This window comes from Gracilinanus agilis, chromosome 6 (genome assembly GCF_016433145.1).
Source record: "Gracilinanus agilis isolate LMUSP501 chromosome 6, AgileGrace, whole genome shotgun sequence".
NCBI classification, from domain to species: Eukaryota; Metazoa; Chordata; class Mammalia; order Didelphimorphia; family Didelphidae; genus Gracilinanus; species Gracilinanus agilis.
In genome coordinates this window covers 295,751,213-295,760,726 of record NC_058135.1, presented here as the reverse complement: position 1 = coordinate 295,760,726, position 9,514 = coordinate 295,751,213, and the positions used below count along the sequence as shown (strand labels likewise).

Sequence of the window (9,514 nt, the reverse complement as noted above, 5' to 3'; positions counted from 1 at the left end):
AAATGAAGTATTTAGGATTAATTTTAACTGCTTTGCCCCCCTTCATTTTGCCTAAGCATGTTGATGATATTCAGAAATAAAGTGCTCCCTCCACTAAGAAGCAGTTGAGATCAATTCTAGGAGCAGCAGGGTTTTGTAAAGTAGTGGGTTCCTTGCTATGGGGAAATCACTAACCTTATGACACGAATAAAAAATTTTGTCACTGAAGAGCTTTGATTGGAGATGGAATACATGTCAGTTCTTTCTAAGTTTAAACACCATTCCAGATTACAAAAAAGCCTTTCACTTTATATATTTATATTTATGAATGGAGAAGGTTGGCTTCAGGTATTTTAGTGCATTTGCTCATTACATCGCCCAGGTGGATCCAGTAGATTCAGGAGCATCATTATGTCTTAGAGGTATAGCTGCAACAGCTTTATTAGTAACTATATCTGCTGATTTAGTAGTGGGATGCCTTTTACCATAATGTGTCCACAAGAAATTGAATCATTGTTGCTGAGGTACAGAACACAGGCATTTTTCTTCCAGACTCGCAGGACGTGAAGTCACCTCTTTAGGCAATGAAACTATCACCTTAAAATACCACACAACATTTAACCCTGACACCTTGTTTCTGGATTGACCAGTTAAAGGAGAACTATTACACAATTGTGAATCTTTAGTGTCCATGGCTGAAAAATCTCGAGATAGTCCCTTGGACACTCCTCTAGACAACCCAGATCTAGATTTATTCACTGATGGTTCTTCTTTCATGAGGGATGCCATATACTACACTGGAGCTTCTATAGACACAGAATTTGCCACTCTATGGTCAACTGCCCTTAGTGCTCAAGGTGCAGAATTTATAGCTTTAAAAAATGCCTGTATAATTACTGAAGATAAGAAAGCAACAATTTACACAGATTACAACAACTTAACACATTCCCAGCAGCCAACTTCCCCACAATTGCCTTAATATGTCAGCAACTGACTTCCTCTCCTGACCAACTGAAACTGACCCCTTTGTATCCCCTCCTTACCTCAGTTTCTGTCTCTCTGATTTCTACTTCCTTTCACTGTGGGCTAATTAATCCTTACATATCTCTATGCTACAAAGACCTTCAGGTCCCTAGTTAATTTAGAGAAAGGGATTAAGAATTCCCTTTTAGATATCCAAGGAGGTAGGATATAAAGCAGTTTATGTTCTAACAGTCAAGGAAAGGAGATATTGTTATATATGTGGTTATGTGTGTATATTTATAGTGTATATTTATATGTATGTTTATAGTGTTTATTTCTTTCAGAAGAAGAGATCAGACCTGAAATGAAAGTGACTGCAAAAGAAGTGAGTCTTTCTGTGGAAGTAAATGATGACCTAAGATTCATGAGTGGTGTTCCCGATAAATTACCTTGGAGAGAATTCTGTGAATCTCAAAATTCATTCCTTATTGAACATCAGAGAATGCGTACTGAGCAAAAATCTAGTGAATGTAATCAGTGTGGAAAGACTTTTATGCACAGTGCCAGTCTTGCTGTACATCAGAGAATCCACAGTGGGGAAAAACCTTACAAATGCAAGCAATGTGGAAAGACATTCAGACGGAACTGTGATCTAGCTGTACATCAGAGAATCCATAGTGGGAATAAACCTTATGAATGCAAGCATTGCGGAAAGACATTCAGTCAGAGATCCAAACTTGATCAGCATGACAGAATCCATAGTGGGGAGAAACCTTATCAATGCAAGCAATGTGGAAAGACATTCAGTTTTAGCTCCAGTCTTACTGTACATCAGAGAATCCACAGTGGGGAGAAACCGTATCCGTGTAAACAATGTGGAAAGACATTCACTTGCAGCTCTAGTCTTGCTGTACATCATAGAATTCACAGTGGGGAGAAGCCTTATGAATGCAAGCAGTGTGGAAAGACATTTAGTCAGAGCTCCAAAGTTGATCAACATCAGAGAATCCACAGTGGGGAGAAACCTTATGAATGCAACCAGTGTGAAAAGACATTCAGACAGAGATCCCAACTTCATCAACATCAGAGAACCCACAGTGGTGAGAAGCCTTATGAATGCAAGCAATGTGCAAAGACATTCAGTTGTAGCTCTAATCTTGTTGTACATCAGAGAATTCACAGTGGGTTGAAACCTTATGAATGTAATCAGTGTGGAAAGACATTCAGTTGTAACTCCAGTCTTTCTATACATCATAGAATCCATAGTGGAGAGAAACCTTATGAATGCAAAGAGTGTGGAAAGTCATTCAGTCAGAGCTCCAAACTTGATCAACATCAGAGAATCCACAGTGGGTTGAAACCTTATGAATGCAAACAATGTGGGAAAACATTCAGTTTTAGCTCGAATCTTGGTGTACACCAGAGAATCCACAGTGGGTTGAAACCTTATGAATGCCAGCAATGTGGGAAGACATTCAGCTGTAGCTCCAGTCTGGCTGTACATCAGAGAACCCACACTGGTGAAAAACCCTACAAATGCCAGCAATGTGGAAAGACATTCAGTTGTAGCTCCAGTCTTGCTGTACATCAGAGAATCCACAGTGGGGAGAAACCATATGAATGCAACCAGTGTGGGAAAGCATTCAGACAGAGCTCTGAACTTGTTCAACATCAGAGAATCCACAGTGGAGAGAAGCCTTATGAATGCAACCAGTGTGGAAAGACATTCAGTCAGAGAGCCCATCTTGCAGTACATCAGAGAATCCATAGTGGAGAGAAACCTTATGAATGCAAGAAATGTGGAAAGTCATTCAGTTGTAGTTCCAGTCTTGCCCTACATCAAAGAATACACAGTGGGGAGAAACCTTATGAATGCAGCCAGTGTGGGAAGACATTCAGACGGAGCTCTGACCTTGCTGTACACCAGAGAATCCATACTGGGGAGAAACCTTATAAATGCAAGCAGTGTGGAAAGACATTCAGTCGGAGCTACCATTTAGTGGAACATCAGAGAATCCACAGTGGGGAGAAACCATATGAATGCAACCAATGTGGAAAGACGTTCAGTTGTAACTCCAGTCTTTCTGTACATCAGAGAATCCACAGTGGGGAGAAGCCTTATGAATGCAACCAATGTGGAAAGACATTCAGTCAGAGGTCAAAACTTGATCAGCATTACAGAATCCACACTGGGGAGAAACCTTATAAATGTAAACATTGTGGAAAGACATTCAGTCAGAGCTCTACTCTTTCTGTACACCATAGAATTCACACTGGGGAGAAACGTTATGAATGCAAGAAATGTGGAAAGACATTCTATCGGCGCTCCAGACTTGGTCAACATGAGAGAATCCATACTGCAGCAGAACCTTATTGATGAAAGAAGTTTGGAAAGACACCCAGACACAGCCACTCTGGCTATAAATCAAATAATCTTATGGATCCAATGTTAAAGGGATTTCCTTAATCTCTCTCTCTCTCTTGTCTCCTTAAGTTGCTAGAGCAAGATGTCAAAGTAAACCAGAACTTGCAGGAATCAGTGATCCATAGCTGAAGATTCCATTACTAGGGAGACCAAGACTGAGGGGAGTTGGTAGACTGCTCTCTGACAGGAAGTGACAAGAGAAAGGAAGCAGTTGTGGACATTTCAGGGTATTTTCACTCTGGGATCTCTAGAGAGCAAGAGGTCTGTCTCTGAGGCAAGGGACTACTGGTAGTTGGCTACTGACAGTTGTGCTTCTGTAGAAAACTGATTGAAGAAATAAGTGGTATGTAGGAATTTAAGTGATTAGTGAGTAATTTATAGAGTAGAATAGATTAGGCCTTGTGTGCCAGGCAGCAGAACCTATACTGATAAGACATTGTTTTTAGGAAATTCTAGGTCATATTAGGAATATATGGTATGTTTATAGAGTGTAAGAATAGTAATTTCCACTTTTCTATCTTTTCACTTGTACTTCCTATGTAAATTAAAGTTTCTGCTAAGGTGCTCTCCTCACTTTGTTGAAATCCTTAAATTAACTTTTTTTTCTTTTTTTTAAACCCTTAACTTCTGTGTAGTGGTTCATAGGTGGAAGAGTGGTAAGGGTAGGCAATGGGGGTCAAGTGACTTGCCCAGGGTCACACAACTGGGAAGTCTCTGAGGTCAGATTTGAACCTAGGACCTCCTGTCTCTAGGCCTGACTCTCAATCCACTGAGCTACCCAGCTGCCCCCTTAAATTAACTCTTAGAAAATACTTGGTGAGACAGATATGAGTTTAATTAAAGTGTTAATATTCTGTTTCTAAATTTTTATAGGCAATTCCATATGGTGCTGGACATTATGGCACACATAGTGAAGGAGGAGGTTTCAGCCTATCTCAAACAACTCTTGCATCCTGGGAGAATTAATGAGGTGGCACAGCTCCTAGTTTCTGATTTTTTCAGGTTGTTGTTTTGTGGAGTATTTATTTCTGATAGGAATTCTTCAGATTTACCAAATAATTTCCCTAGTTCTTTCTAAGAAGAAAGAATGGGCAAATAGCTTATTTGAGACTTGATTTTCATACCTTGAAGACTGTGTCTCTCAAATTCCTAAACTATTTTTCAACTTACTGAAAGTACCTCTCACTAAACAACCTATTTCTTCTACCAACTCTGTGGCAGCTCATGCAGAAACCCAAGAGAAAGAAACAACAAGAGATAATCAGATGCAGGCCTCTTCCCCTTAAGAGAAGTACCAACTTTTAATCCTAAAGAAGAGTTAGTTACCACAAGCCATCAAAAACCATTTGTCCCACAGAATATTTAGATTTAAGCAGAGCACCCCTTTTCAGGAAGAGCCCATTGCTGTTGTGAAAATGCTGGAAAGTATTTATTAAAATCTTGATCCAATCTGGATTGATTTTGAACATTTCTAGAGGAGGTGTTTACAAGAAGGGAGAAAGATAAGGTTATCTCACTAATGAGGCTTGTGGAAGAGGAGCAGTTCACTGGCTGCCAAAAGATCCCAAATGGAATTTTAACAACGAAGCTGATTTCTCTAATTTGTGTCAGGCCAGGGAGTCAGTACTCAAAGCCATGAGGGCATGTTCTGACAGATCGAGTAGCTGGACAAATTTTGACAAATTCAGATGAGATAGATGAAAGTCCTTCCCAGTTCATGGACAGACTTATAGAACTGGGAGGGAGATATACAGACCTAGATTTGACCAGAGAAAGGGATGTTAGACAATTTAAAAGGCATTTTGTGAAAAATTGTTGCAGCCTGGACAATAGTGCAGCTATTAAGAAAGGAGATAAAGTATTAAAGAAAAGCTTGAAAAAAGAGATTCAAATTATCGAATATTTGTGGCCCCTTGTGAGAATCTACAAGCCAAAGACCAGCATGTTAACTTATGTAGAAAAAGTGAACTTTAATATTAAATTACAGAAGCTGGACTCAAGTATTTGATAATTTTAGAAATAATGGAAACTAGGAACAACTCATCTAGGAAAATCTGCTATTCTAGAAATAATGATAACAGAAATAATTAAAGAAATTACAATTATAGGAACAATTACAGAAGTTATGCTAATGACAGAACAAATAATCAAAGTGAGGCAAATGATTATTTCCAAAATGGGTCTTGTCCAGCCAAAATATAAATCCTCAATGAGAGGAATCTGAGAGGTGAATACAGACCTTTCTAAAGGTTTGAGGGGAGATAGCAGTGGAATCAAAGGTTGAAACATTTGATTTTCCAGACACTGGTATAATTAAACCAGTCATCCCAATCCATTCTCCCCTGAAAAGTAATAATCCACAGTAAGAATGGTACAGATCTGTATCTGTGGCTCCAGTCAGATATCCAGCCATACAAATTAGCTTCAAACTACACATACTGAATGAATGAGATTGAGTGATCAAAGGAGTGCAGGGAAGAAAGGTAGAGTGGGAAGAGGGAAGAAGAAAACCAAAGAATCCAACACACATACAGGCTTTTTCAGTGCCACCTACAATGCTAACCTGTGGTGAGGGAAGGTAAAAGAATGAGCAGCCATGGATTGTTGGGCTGTTACCAGTATCATTTCAGCCTAGCTTGGAAAGACTTTTTACAGCAAAACCACTGCAATAAATATTCCAATGGAACCTCTAAATTTAATTAAAGCACTGTCTTCTCATTTTTATTTGTATCTCCTATCAATTTTAAACATTGGCATAAAATTTGGTTTAAACAATTATAAAAAGGAAAAATACCACTACATATACCCTTCAGTGCAATAAACCTCTTTCCTAGACTCTCACTTCACTTAGAAGTCTAATGGCGTTACAACTTAACATCCATTTCTAATGGTTATCTTGCCACATCTGGCATGGAGACAATACAGTAATGCTGAAAAAGGTTCTATGTAGTCCATTTAATGTCTTAAAGAAACTCAAAGCTAGCACCAGTAAAATCCACAGAAATTCACTCTTGCCTTTAAGAACATTTTGAAAACTTTTTTTAAAAAACCAACAAGGCAGGAACTTAAAATCTGAGACCAAATGTAAAAGTGAGATTTGGTGTTTCTCAGTGAATGACAATGGGGAATTTGGGCATGGGGGATGGGGAGAAGTGAGGTGGTCAGAGATGGATTCTCTTGTTGGTTTTGATGTCTCACTGGTTTTCATCTCCCACACCCTGCAGCACTTCCTTATTTTATTCTTCACCATCACTCTGCATATCTGAAGTCCATAGTGTCAGGTTATCAGGTAACAACTGCATGATAAGTGTGAAGTCTTCATAACTTTCTTCACTCAGCATATCCAGTTCTGGAATTACATCATCAGGAGCCCTTTTTGCAAACCTACAGGCACAGTCGGGGAATTATTAATTTCCTAGTAGAATATAGAAAAGTTGAGAGCAAGACCTAAGAGAATGGGGTGTGTTGGCAAAAGTTCTGTCATTGCAGTATCAATAGCAGCTTTATAAGCTACCAGATTATTCTCTGCAGCCTCCTTCCAGTCATTTCCTCTGGCAAATTCAGCCAGATATATGTGGCAGTCCCCTTGCATCTCATTTTTTTTTTTACGTGATTCATATTTTTACTTTACCCTTCACCCTTCCCCTTAAATCCCCCATATGCAACGCACATTTCTACTGGTTTTAACCTGGGTCATCAATCAAGGCTTATTTACATATTATTGATAGTTGCATTGGTGTGGTCCTTTCGAGTCTACATCTTCAATCATGTCCACATCAACCCATGTGTTCAAGCGGTTGTTTTTCTTCAGTGTTTCCACTCCTGTAGTTCTTCCTCTGAATGCAGGTAGCTTTCTTTTCCATAGGACCCTCATTCTTTTCCATAAGTCCCTCACCCTTTCATTTTACAATAAAAAACCTTGGACTCACCAGTGTTTGCTGCTGGAATGAGGTCTTTGTTCAATTCGTCTAGAATGTCACAACAGATTAATTTTGGTTCAGTCTCAACCATTTGCCGCTATTCCCAAATCGTTTTTAGTTTATCTTCTCCTCCCTTGTTTTCTTCTTTCTGTTCAATGCTGCTGATTATCTGCCAGGATGCTCTTCTAGCTTCAACCACATTTTTTTTTTTAAGTTTTTTTTTTTTTAAACCCTTGTACTTCGGTGCATTGTCTCATAGGTGGAAGATTGGTGATGGTGGGCAATGGGGGTCAAGTGACTTGCCCAGGGTCACACAGCTGGGAAGTGGCTGAGGCCGGGTTTGAACCTAGGACCTCCTGTCTCTAGGCCTGACTCTCACTCCACTGAGCTACCCAGCTGCCCCTTCAACCACATTTTTATATGTAACTGACAGGAGTTTTCTTTCTTCCACTGTCAACTCCACATCCATTCACTCTACTTTCTTCATTGATTCTACCATTTTGTCCTATTGGCCAATTTCACCTGGTACACCAGATCCTCCCGATTGCCCATAGTGGCAGTGGCTCCTGCAGGATCTGCGTGACAGATGACAGCACATGGTGGCTCTGACTCTCTTGTCAGCCTCTCACTAGGCATCCAGGCAGGAAAGATCCCATACTGTATTTTTAAAAAACAAAGACTTAGTGACATTATGGATGCCAAGGCTTCGGATGGAAAAAAATATTGAGTTCTACGGATATTTATAGTCTTATTTCTGCTTCATAAAATCTCCCTTAGCTTCTTTTTTTCTTGCACTGCCACCACCATAGTCTAGGCCCTCATCATCTCATTTCTGGATGACTGCCAAAGCCTACTGATTGGTCCTCCTATCTTAAGTCTCCCTCACTACAATCCATCCTCCACTCAGCTGCCAAAGTGATCTCCCTAACAAGAAAGTTGGATGATGTTAGTTCCTTGCCCAAGAAGCTCTGCTGGGTCCCCATTTCCTCCAGAATCAAATGTGAAACTCTCTCTACAAAAGCTCTTCACAACCTCACCTACCTTCCCAGTCTGCTTATATTTTCCATCCTTCTGCCTGATCTATGATCCAATGACACTGGTATCCTTCCTGTTCTTCAAACATGACCCTCCATATTTCAACCTCATGCCTTTGCATTGACTCTGCCCCATGCCTACAATGATCTCCTTCCTCAGCTCCTCCTCCTCGTTCCCCCCAAATGGCTTCAATACTCAGCTCAAATCTCATTTTCTGCAGGAAGTCTTTCTCATTTGCCTCCACTTTAATGCCTTCCTTCTAAAATCATCTTTAATTTACACTGCACTTAGCTGGTTAATCTATAATTGTTGGCACACTATCTTCCTCTTTAGACTGGGAGGTATTTGAGCAAAGCACTGTCTTTATTTTTCTTTGTATCTCCAATGCTTGGCAAAGTTTATGGCACAAAGAACCAGCTTAATAAATGTATATGGATGCAGCTGCTGCTGGTGATGATGTTTGATGGGGTGGTAATACTGAAATGCTGGCTTTTTCTCTTTTTAACCTGGTTACCACTAAGGCTAGTTCTGGCCAGGAGAGTGGTATAGACATATTTACAAATGGAAATGATATAAAAGATAAAAGAAAAGTAAGTACATCAAACTTTATTGCGTTTAATTTTCCCTCAGTAATATGTAAGAACAATTTTTTTAAGTTTAATAAAATTTTTATTTTTTTAATTTAATTTCATTAAAAAATTTTCCCCATGGTTACATGATTCTTTTTTAAAAAAATTTTATTAATATTCATTTTTAACATGGTTACATGATTCATGCTCCTACTTTCCCCTTCACCCTCCACACTCCTCCCACCCATGGACAATGCACATTTCCACTGGTTTTAACATGTGTCATTGATCAAGACCTATTTGCAAATTGTTATTAGTTGCATTGGGGTGGTAGTTTCGAGTCCACATCCCCAATCATGTCTGCCTCAACCCATGTGTTCAAGCAGTTGTTTTTCTTTTATGTTTCCTCTCCTGCAGTCCTTCCTCTGAATGTGGGTAGCGTCTTTACCATAAATCCCTCAGAGCTGTCCTGGGTCATTGCATTGCTGCTGGTACAGGAGCCCATTACATTTGATTTTACCACAGTATATCAGTCTCATTGTTGAGAATTACTAGGTTCCTCACAGTTGTTCATCAGAATATATTACTCTTGCTATGTATAATGGTCTTCTGGTTCTGCTCAC

General features: G+C 39.5%; 1 pseudogene; it reads right to left on the bottom strand.

Moving 5' to 3' along the window:
• Positions 1-6,561: 6,561 nt before the first annotated feature.
• On the bottom strand, positions 6,562-7,839 carry LOC123250964 (annotated as a pseudogene).
• Between the last annotated feature and the right edge of the window lie 1,675 nt (positions 7,840-9,514).